The 11,239-nt window shown below is 48.4% G+C and overlaps 1 long non-coding RNA gene across 2 annotated transcripts; it reads right to left on the bottom strand.

Annotated features, from left to right (window-relative positions):
* Window positions 1–1,157: 1,157 nt before the first annotated feature.
* LOC131575801 (uncharacterized) lies at window positions 1,158–8,505 on the bottom strand. Of its 2 annotated transcripts, none has more exons than XR_009276862.1 (5): window positions 7,987–8,505; window positions 5,952–6,046; window positions 4,363–4,462; window positions 3,246–3,960; window positions 1,158–2,601 (listed from the first exon to the last, which is right to left on the bottom strand). It is a non-coding gene; the product is annotated as an uncharacterized LOC131575801 (long non-coding RNA). The 2 variants fall into 2 exon arrangements; XR_009276863.1 differs by having other exon boundaries at window positions 1,158–2,546; window positions 3,823–3,960.
* Window positions 8,506–11,239: the final 2,734 nt, after the last annotated feature.

The raw sequence follows: 11,239 nt of genomic DNA, 5'->3' as shown, positions 1-11,239 counted from the left end.
AAAATGGTCCAGGATGAGGGGAACTCCCAGTAGGTGACTGGGAGGGAGCAGCTCCCAGGCACAAGCATCACTCTCCCCATGGGAGCTTTGAAACAAATGGGTGAGCAAGATAGGGAAACAGATAGGGAAATAAAAAAATCCCTTCTCCTTTAAGGCAACATTATCTCTCAGCAAAGAGTTACTCTGCTCCGGCCAAGGCACAGTCAGTCAGGGCTCAGGCTTCTGTTAGTCTGGGCCCCTGGGAAGGCCAGCTGCCAAAAAAAGAGGAAAATCTTGCTTTAGTCAGGGGGTAGGGCATGGGTGTATTGGGAGGAAAATGAGGGAGAGAGTGAGGGAACTTGCACAAGAGAGCAAGGGAGAGAGGGGGGACGTATGCATTCACTGTGTCTCTGGATGTGTAGCAAGGCAAGAAGCCCAGCAGAATGACTTGTGAGCGGGGGAAGAAGGTAATGGTTGCAGGCAGAAGTCAATGCACAGAAACTCCAGGAATGATGCTGCTTCTCTCCTATCAAGAAGCCTTGTCCGAAGAAATCCATGTTAAAAACAGTCAGGTCATGGATTCTGTCCCCAGAGCTCCCTGAGCCACCAGCGTTCCCCATCACAGGAGGAGGAGGAGGTGATTTCCCCTGTGAGGAGGCAAACAGAGTAACTTCTCCTGCAGGGGATTATCCCTGTGCCACATCCCTGGGCACACCACTGGGCCAGTTGTGCCCTGTCTTGCCGGGAGGAGCCTCTCCATCGTGGCACAAGACCTACAGCATGCAGCTCCAGAGCTGTGAGCTGAGCTCACAAGCAGCCTGGTGTGAGCTGAACATCATTCCACCAATTCCAGTGGCCTTACTGGGAGCTGAGATCACAATGTCACTTCCATAGCATGAAACTGAGTTTGAAGCTCTTACCCCTTGTGAGCTCCTTCTACCCTCAAGGAAAGCACCTCTGTGCCAAAGGTAGCCACACATTCATGCAGAAGACAGTCAGGCATGGGCAGTTAAAGTGATAACTGAGCTCTGGCACAGCTGCACTGGGAGTGCCATCCCTCTCCCATCCCAGCTTTTACTGCTGTGTTCCTTTATTCGGATACACCGCCCTCTCCATTTAAACAGCAAACCCAGCAGGGCAGGAAATGACAGCCCATGCTCTTGCCGAGCCAACAGAAACGGAGCTAAAGTGGAAAGCCTATTTTAAGAGTAAAGTACAATATAAAGAGGTTGCATTTATTTCCAGACCAGACATTACAAACCCAGGGAATTCAGAGTTAAAGTTATGCTTAAAATAAATTCAAACTTGTTGAAGTGTGGCAGTGTGCTACCAAGGCATACAAATAGCCTTAATTCTGCCCTGCAGTGACACACAGCCGTATGACTGTGATTAAAATGTTTTAGTACTTGTGCTCTTAAACTAGATTTCCCTGATAAATACAATTTTTTTTCCATATTCCCTTGCTTTTCTCCTCCCCCAACAACCCTGTGCCCCAGATATAGCCACTAGCACAAATTTCACTGCCTACCAGGAAAAAAAAAAGATATATATCACAAGTCCTTCACATCTGTAATGGGAGCCCCGGGCTAAGTGTTGTCTTGGAAATACCCTCCCTCCCACCGTCAGATCCGCAGCCACCCCTGCCCAAGGCTCTGGAGAGCACAACTGGAGTGTGCAGCAAGTGATCATTTAGCTGTGCTGAGGAGAAGAGAAGGGCTTTCCTCCCACCTTTGATACCACTGTAATCTACACTCATGTATTTATTTCACAAGCCCATTAAAACCTCGGGTTTAAAGTGCGGAGAAAGTAAAAGAGAGAGAAAGAAACATCATCTGGATAAACAATTATGGCTTTTTGTCAAGGATTCAGGAGATAATCTAGTCCAGATCTGTTCCACATTCACATTTACATGTGAAATTGTACTTACTGAGCTAGAAAAAGTCAGATTAGCATCAAGAGTCAGCTCTGCCCCTCAGCTACACAGTGCAAACTCTGGAGTGAATGGGGGCTCACAGGGTGTAAGAGAAGACACAGTTTGGCCCCAAATACTTAAGGGCCATTTGGCTGAGATGCACATGAAAGTGGCTGCTCTGCACTTGAGCCCAGTTTGAAATGATTCTACAGAAGTCGTATTTACTTAAGAGAGTGGGTGGCCTGAATTGTCACGATGTGTTCAAGTATTTGGCACTAAATCACAGCTGTCCACTTATTTGCACTTTTGCTGCTGGGCAGCAGGAACACCCCTGGAATTAGTCAGCATCAGACACATTAATGAGCTAACAGATATATTATGGCTTACAGTTTGGACTTCTTTTGTTCACGTAAATACACACCTCCTCTCCTCTTGTTTCCCAGAATGGCATATCTTCTTGAACATGTTGACTCTCCAAGCTTTATTTTATCTTGCCTTTATTAATGAGCTTGCAGGGTTTTCTGTTAGATACAGAAAAGCACCTTGCCCCTAGAAGCCTTCCTGAGCATTACACACGGTCTTGGAGAGACAGAGGAGTGTGAGGGGAAACAGTCCAGCCTCCGAGAGTTCCTCTTCGTGAGCCAAAAGCCATCCTCTGCATGCAAAGATCCCAAGTAAATATGGAACCAATAACAACCAGGAGCAAAGACCTTTACATAAGGAAAATATTTACAAAGTCCATGTTACAAGTCACATTGTCTGGAGGAAAATGCTTGCACCTTTGCTCTGCAGAAAGCAAGTAATTTGTTGCACCAAAGGAAAGAAAATCTTGTTATCTGGTTTAACACTCCCATGATTGATTCATCCCACTTCTTCACTGCCAGAAAACTTTTATAAATCACAGATATAGCATAGGTCATGATTTAATAACTTGCCAAGAAAATTTATCCTGTGCAAGAGGACTTCAAGTCCAGTGTCAATTCTTTGCAACTTGTATGCTTCATGGATGCTAACTGCAAACCGTAATCATTTTTATTAAACAAATCAACAGAATTTTTACCAGGGTAATGCTCTAGCATGGAATCAGTGGGAGCCAGGTTTTTGTGTGTGTGAATAAAATAGTTTTTCAGAAAAAAATGCTTATTTGCTGACACTGAAGTTTCTTGTGGGAATACATCACTTTTATAATTAAATTTTCATCTGGAAGATTTTTCAGGTCAAAAATGGAATTTCTGGTCAGAATCATAGCAGGGAGGAACACACAGGAAGCCAGGCTCTCAACTGAGCACAGCATCCCAAGCACTTGGCCTAATTATGGAGCCAGCAGCTCATCTGCCATATGGCTGCTTCTTACCTGGTCTTGACCATTTTTGCCATACTTTTTCAGCACCATTTCCTGGCTCTCCTTCCAGCCTCTCTCTGAAGCAGGAGGTGCAAAGCCATGGACAGAAAGCACCTGTTCACTGTACAATTGTATTTTCTGGGAAGCATCCCCAAATGGGCGCTTGCCTCCAGCCAGAGGAGCACAAAGGAGCAACCCCAGTGCCAGCAGCCGCTCTCACCCATGCAACAGGATCTGGGAGAGGATGTCTGGCCATATCTGCCTTCCCCCCCATGTGCAGGAACACACCATATCAACAGAAAACACCTTTGGTAAGGGCATAAATGCACCTCCCTCCCCGGGAGGCTGCACGGTGTTATCTGCAGCAGTGGAAGGAAGCAGAAGAGCCGAGCTGCTGGCAAGCCTTCCTACCCTCACAGCCTGATTCACCAGAACAGCCCGAATGCTTTTTGTCACCATAATGACCACACACCAGAGCTGCAAGCCTGGTTTCACCGCTCAGTTTGTAACACCCTTGTGCCCACAGAGTGGTACTGAATAGCTGGAGGGGGGTGGTGAGCCCCTCCACAAGCTCCTCTACATCGCATACCTCAGCCAGGCTGCTGCAGCAGAGGTTGAAACCGAGTTGTCACCAGCCCCACCGCACAGCCTTGTCCTCCGTTCACTTTCAGGAGGGCACGTCAGAAGTGGTTCAGCTCAGCCACCACAGTCAAATGAGTCTGAAACACTGTTAGGAGGGATTAAAATCACATGTGAGTGTGTGTGTGTGTGTGTGTGTGTGTGGTTTCACAACACCTCCCTCTCCCCACTGCCAGCTACACCAGTTTCCTCAAAGAAAAGCAGAACAGTAGAGCACAGACCCAAAGTTATGCCGTGATGCATTAAAGCCTTGTTTTCCCACTGCTTAAAGAACTGACCCAGCCCCCTCAAATGTTCCCAGCATACTTGAATTGTGAGTCAGAGACCACAATGGAGATACTTGCCTAGCTTGACAAAGTTTAAGTATCTCCTGCCAAACAGCAATCACTGATTTTTTGCTCTGTCACTCATGAGTCCTGTTCCTGCTGCTCTAACCACACAAAACACACTGCCTCATTGTGGAATTCAGAATTATTGTTTGGATGCTTACCTGTAGCATCTCCAGCTTTTCATAATCCCCTTCATGAGGAGTACTGCTAACAAACCAGATGGAAATTTGCAGGTATTGAAAGCTCATGTCTCTTTACCCACTGTGGAAGCAATAGAGGATGGAAAGAATAGCAATACTGAAAAGCGAGGCCAGGAAACACTTCATCTTTGCAGGCAGGGTCTAACATTTGAAAGAAATTATAATTCAAGAACAAGATTTCCACAGACTGGTCTGGCACCTCACTTAGCAAAACACCCCAAGGCTTAGGAGTTAATCTGTGATAGACCCTTCCTTGGGCTTCATTCGCCATAGCTAAAGCAATTGCCTGTCATGAGCTAGCATCCAGGGTGGCAAAATAAGTTTTTTACTCTTTCAGTTGCCGTGGCAAAAGGCCTGCAGCACTGAGCAGGGCTCCATTTTCTTCCACACCCCTGCTCTGCCACATGTCATCCAAACAGCTCATACAGCCCTGCTCGGGGCAAAGATTATTATTTCACTCACTGTAGGTCACACTCATTTCCTATTTGTTAATTTTCCTACACAATCCTGAGTGCTAGAAACATTTTTTTCTTAATTAACTTCAACCTCCCCCCCCAGCCCCTTTTCCTTCCATCAAAAGGCACAATTCTCACACAATCCGAGCACTCTGTCAGAGAGGCACGAGGGCTTCAAGGAAATCCCCCAGTAACAGAGTGCAAGGCTTGATCTGCAGTGAGGAGAGCTGGCAGCCCTGCAGTGCACCTCAGCACGCCAGCTGTTGCTCCAGTGGTGGAGCCACGTTGGGAGGAGTTCAAGGACCAGCAGCTGAGCAAAAAAGTCAGACACAACCAAACCCTCCAACGTTACTTGAGGTCGAGGTTGTGTGTGTGCACGTGTGTGCATTTGCTTCATTTTTCTTTTTTTCTTGCACCGCAATTAGAGTTAGAATTTCTTCAGAGGATTCATGCTTGTACTTGTACCAAGAAATCATTCCCATTATCTCCTTCATCGCCTGGGCTGCAGTGCAGAGAGCAGCAGCCTGCTGTTATCCATCCCTGCTGTCTGGGGTTTGGGACAGCTGGGCTGCAAGGCTGGAGAGATGGGGGAGTTTCCGGGCTCTGGGGTGCACAAGGAGGAGGGAGATCATTTTGTGTGCTGCTAATCTGTCTCTGCAGGAGCGCTGGTTTTCGCCTCTGTAGCACCTGCCATGGGGCGCCTGGGGGTGGGACACAGGAGCAGGAAGAAAAATAACTTCAAGCAAGATTTACTCCCTTCCTTATTAGTTAATGCTTGCCAAAAAAAGTTATGCAGAGGCAGGGGGTTGAATAGGCCTGAGTGGACTTCACATAACTGATGTAAACATTACACTCTGACATCTCTCTCCTTTCAGGAAGGGGGAATCTTTGACTGAAGCTGTTTCCAAAGCCCTAGACAGAAACCCAGGAGCTCTAGGATGTTCTTCCCAGCTCCGCCTCCGGCTTGAAATTTCAGGACCATGGTGTTTTGCTGACAAACCTGAGCCATACCAGTGACGGTTTCAAACCTCCCATCCCTCCCCCCCACCCCTCGAGCACAGCGCGCATTGCTCGGAGCTGTGCACATGTACTGACCTCTCCCAGCTTGGTCCTGGGGACAGAGTGATACACGGCCCAGACCTGCACTCCCTGAACTCCCCACAGGCTCTCATCTAGCACAGAGACAGGCACTGGAACAAGGAAGAAAAGGAAGCTGTTTCACTGTGCAACTAATACAGATCTTAGTATGAATCTCATCTGAGCTGAAAGAAAAACCCTGTTGTGTGGTCACAGTAGGTCAAACCAGCTAATGCAGGGGGATGCAGTGCATTTTTACACTATTTTACACTATTCTGGACAACAAGCTTTGGGAAGTGTTTCTGGAGGTTAAGCCAACCTCACAGTGCTGGCCCCAAAAATATTTAATGCATGCTCTTCTCAAAAAAGGTGTTTTAAGGGAGTCTGGATTGCAATCTGAATGCAAGCAGCTTCTTTCAGGTCTCCATCCTCAGAGGCAGTGCAAGCAGATCAGGCAATTCAAGAGGCATAAGGTAGCCCTAGTAAAGTCTCAGCCCTCAGCTTGCTCCTTAAGCCAAAAATAAAGAAATTGTCAGCAAAACCATTGCACGTTCACCTAGTAAGTTTCTAATGCCATTTGTCAGAGCAGTGGCTGCCACCAGTGCACACCACAGCCCTCTCCCTGGTTTTGTGCCACCACCAGCTGCTTCTTGCACTACAAAAATCTGGAACGGATGGACCCTGAAACCAGAGAAGCAGCAAACAAGACCGCAGCAGAGCAGGACAGGCTGCTCACCAGAAGTACCTCCAGCACTTAGGAGATGACAGATTTTCTGGGCACTCAGAAAGCCTACATAAGCACATGCATTTGCACAATGTGCAATGAACCACTGGCTCTGCTCTTTTGACAAGGGCATGTAGTGATGGGACAAGAGGTAATGCCTTTAAACTGAAAGTAGATTTAGATTAGATACTAGGAAGGAATTCTTTTCTGTGAGCATGGTGAGACACTGGAACAGGTTGTTCAGACAGGTTATAGATGCTCCATTCCTGGAAGTGTTCAAGGCCAGGCTGGACAGGGCTTTGAGTAATCTCGTCCAGTGGAAGGTGTTTCTGCCCATGGCAGGGGGCTTGGAATTCAATCTTTAAGGTCCCTTCCAACGCAAACCATTCTGTAATCCTATGACAGCACATGAGATTATGAGAGCACCATTTCCTCACGTCTGACATTCAGACCTGAGGATCTGAGATGCCTAAAACAGGGGGTGCACCTCTCCCTTGCCTCTGCTAACTCACAGCAGTTGCAAGGGAAGCAGCAGCACATGTCCTCACTCCAACCCACTGCTGGAATCACAAGTAATCCGCCAGGTTGTTACACCCTTACAAAAGGGCTTGGCAGAGCAGCTTCCCCAGCCAAGGCTAGGTTTGTATCAGGGGCTAAAGATCAAGCTGTATCTATCTCTGAACACACCTTTGTTAGTTTTGGCTGCACCTTTTCAGGTATCACCTGCCTCCCCAGGCAAACACGTTCCTATCCTGGGCGCCACAGGCCTGCTGCTCTTGTCCGACGGCTGCATCCACCTGCCAGGAATCTGTGCACCTACTGCATCCACATCAGCAGCCAGCAGCCAGGGAAGGAGAGCCCCAGCACTAATGTGGCTGCAGCAAGGATGTTGCAGGGAACAGAGAAAGGACCTGGAAGCAGATTCATGGTCAGGCTGCTGCTTGGTTTTGCTGGAAACTGGAGTGGAAAACTGGCACCGGCATCCATCCACCCCAACAAACATTGCATTCATATGCAGAGCTGCAGAGCAAACGATCTGTCAGTTGTTCATCTGGAGAACAGGTTTCACCAGCCTGGATTAAATGATTATGTTGCCACAGCATGTGCTTCTGGCTGCTCTTGGAGATAAAGGAAGAAAGGCACAAAGAGCCTGACCCTGAAACCCAGCTCCCAACACCTTTATGCATGGAGAAGGTTCAGAGCAACACAGAGAATGGGAGACGGGGAGCAAGTGTGTTTAGAAGGATGAATTTTGGTGCTGATGCGCTGAAATTGCTAATATGCAAGAAAACACCTCATTCGATTGAGAACAGAAGGTGCACACTTTACCTCCAATTACTGTCTCCAGATGTGCACCAGACTGGCTGTATTTCTGAGCCTGCTGCTCCTCACTCCCACAAAGCTGCAGGCAGAGCGAGTGCAGTTGGAGGTCTAGCAGCACATGTGCAGCTCCACCAGAGCCTGCGTCCTACCTCCACAAAACCCCCGTTGAGTGACTCCCTTAGGATGTAATTGCAGTCGACTTCATTCCAGGCCATGAGCATATGTCTGGCTACGGACATTACTGCAAGCACACAAGGGGGGAAAAAAAAAAAAAGAAACATAAAGCAGAAAGTGAGAAAAAACACTGGTAATCCAAGCTCAGTAAGATAATGGGTGTTTTCCTCCATAGAAAAAGGTTACTTCGCTACCTTTGTCAGTCTGGCCAGCTTCCCTGCATTAGTCTTTTGCAAGGCAGAAGTGAAAGACTGACACCAGCTTTGCAGACTCAAAACCAAAATATTGCACCAAACCCACGGGCCCCAGCAACAGACCCTGAATCCCTCTGGAGCCCACAAGGGTAAAATGCAGAGCTAAACCAGCAATTTTAGGACTGTCACAGACTTCAGAGAGCCCTGAAGCCTTGTACCAGGGAGCCCAAGGCATTTTTCCCACTCTGTGGCCTCTGATGGGATCACCCTCATCAAAGTTCACCCCATGTCCCCATCTCTCAGGGGATGATATATCTGTGGTGGGTGCAGTGAAAGGTGCAGGGATGCAGTCACAGCACAGTGTGGGCAGTAGGGGCTGGAGCCACCACCCTCTGCCCCCACCATGTTTCACAAGATGAGCAGTAGCAGCAGCACTGTTGCTTTCACATTTGCCTTTTTCTTTTTTTCTTTTCCCTCAGAAAGTGGAAACCCATGCTCTGAGCAGTGGGAGCTGTTACAAACACTGCTCTGGGGAGAAGTCCCTACAAACAGCCTGCAGCAAGCACCCAGCACCCAACGCTCCCAGCTCAAGCACCCGCAGGCTGGCAAATCCCTGAGCCATCCAAAGTAAGGTCTTATCAACGGGAAGTGCCAGCCAGGCCTAAGCAACACTGAGCTGCCCTCCCCACCTCCAGTGGCCATGAAAACACATAGGATTTGTCCAGCTGGGATGGCTCCCAGTCAGGCATTTATGTTTATGGCTCATGGACAGGTTTTTAAAAATACATTCCAGTGCATGCACGGGTGTACTCCAAGATATACTTATATCCACAAGCACATGACCCAGGAGGTGGGTTAGAGCTGAAGTGACTCAGCCTCCCGGTTACAGGAACAAAATTAGCAACCACTCATAGACGCCTTATGTCTTAGATGGGGCTAGATGGCACTGTAAGTTAGTTAATGTCCCTTTGCCTCAGGAGATTTCACTTTGGCAATAAGATCAGTGGAAAACCAGGAAAGCTGGTGCTCCCTAGGGTGTATTTTCCAGAGCTGGGCTAGTAATTCACACCAACAGCCTGATTCAACACATTTTTAAGGTACCTAGTTAGGAGCTGTGTCCAATAATTTAGTCATTCTCTGGAATTTACTTTTTTATTTTTGAGAAAATAATTCTTGGCTTGACAGCATTTAAACATATGTTTTCTCCAAATACTTGGCCTACATTTTCCCTTCTTTAATTTATCCCATTTCTCCTCATTAACCCCTGCCCCCCCACCCCCGTTGTTCCCATGCTGGATCCCTCTACCTCTCCTGGGAGAAAAGTGATGAAATGACATTCGCCTCCCAGACCTCCTGGCACATCACCCCTTCTCTTCAGGATCAGCCCAGCGGGGCAAAGAGCCCTTTGGCCCGGAGCCCCTGAATCACTTAAGGATGCACAGCTGAAACGGAGCAAAGCAAAGTGGTGGAGGGAGGCGAGGACCGGGCTGGGAGGGATAGTGCCTGGCTGTATTCAGGTCAGAGCATTCCGGTCCCACGGCCTCGGGTGTCTGCCTGAGCTGGTTGGGAGACGAACGAGTAAGGATCTGCCCTAATCTCACACCCAGACCTTCCAGAGCCTCTGCACTCCGGCGAGCACGCTGCGGCTGATGGCACCGCGCCACCGCAAGGGAACGGCACCCACGTGGCTGGGGAGGAAGAGGGACGTGCAGTCCTGGCGCAGCACATCTGCCCCTGGGGCTGGGAAGAGGGCGGCCACCTCTTTAACTGAGACCCTATCCGTGCATCTAGCACTCCGATGGGTATCTCTCTCCCATCAGTTAACAAAGGGAGCAACCGTCTAGGGGAAAAAAAAAAAAAAAAAAAAAAAAAAAAAAAAAAAAAAAAAAAAAAAAAAAGCACATCAAACCCTCAAAACCCCCCAAAACACTCTTCCCAGCACAGGATCCCATCAGCTTCCTGACCGCCTGGGTCATTCATGCCTGTGAATCGTTTCCTCAAGTAACAGATTAGTCACGTACATTGGCAATGGCAGCGATTCTGCCACATAGCTGAGGAGCGGGGCAGGAGAACAGCAGCATGACAAAAACAAGCAGAGAGGAAAAACAAAACTTTTCTTCCTTTTCTCCCATGGCCCTTTGGTTTTCAACAGCGTTTGCATGCATAAGCTGCTAAGCAGCTGCATCACGTGGCGGTGAAATCCAGGCGTTATCTGGCCAGAGACTTGGACAACTCTGTCTTTCCTTTTTCACCCCCGGGCAGAAGCATTGCCTAGCAGCCAGAACACTAACAGCTTCTCTAAGGTTGGGACCAAAAGCCTCCTATAGCAGGAACAATGTTTGGCAGCTGGGAGAACCTCTCAGTTGAGCTCCCGTCTTCTGAGTGAGTGACAAATGCCAGAGCCTGGCCGGGCTGACATTGGCTCGGGGCTGCAAAGTGTCCCGCTCAGAGGCGAGTCACTCGGAAAAGAAAACGAACAGGTAAAGGTCCCCAAAAGCTCCTGATTAGTACGCGGCTTACTGCAAACAGTTACTTTCTTCTTCCAATAACAGGCATGAAAAATCACGGTTATCATTAGAGCAGCAGCGCATGGAGCTGTGAGCAGGTCAGACTGCTCCTCTGTGCTGGGCATGCTGTGTCAAACTGCCCCTGTCCCGACAACCTTCCAGCCACAAATGCCCTGCTAGGTAACAAAGAGGGAGATTCAAAGCAAGAACACCTGAGTGATCCAGTAACGGGAGAAAAAATGCAGGCTGTTTCGGGTCATCTGATTTGTGTGTACATTCCCAGACACTCAGTCTGTCCCTTGTAGTTCAGGAAAATGCTAAATGGACAACATGGCCTGGAGAAACTGTAAGGAGGAGAAAAGCAGACGAGTGCCTGAGGGAAAG

The sequence above is a fragment of the Poecile atricapillus genome, chromosome 2, assembly GCF_030490865.1.
Source record: "Poecile atricapillus isolate bPoeAtr1 chromosome 2, bPoeAtr1.hap1, whole genome shotgun sequence".
NCBI classification, from domain to species: Eukaryota; Metazoa; Chordata; class Aves; order Passeriformes; family Paridae; genus Poecile; species Poecile atricapillus.
This window is presented reverse-complemented; position numbering and strand designations above follow the sequence as displayed.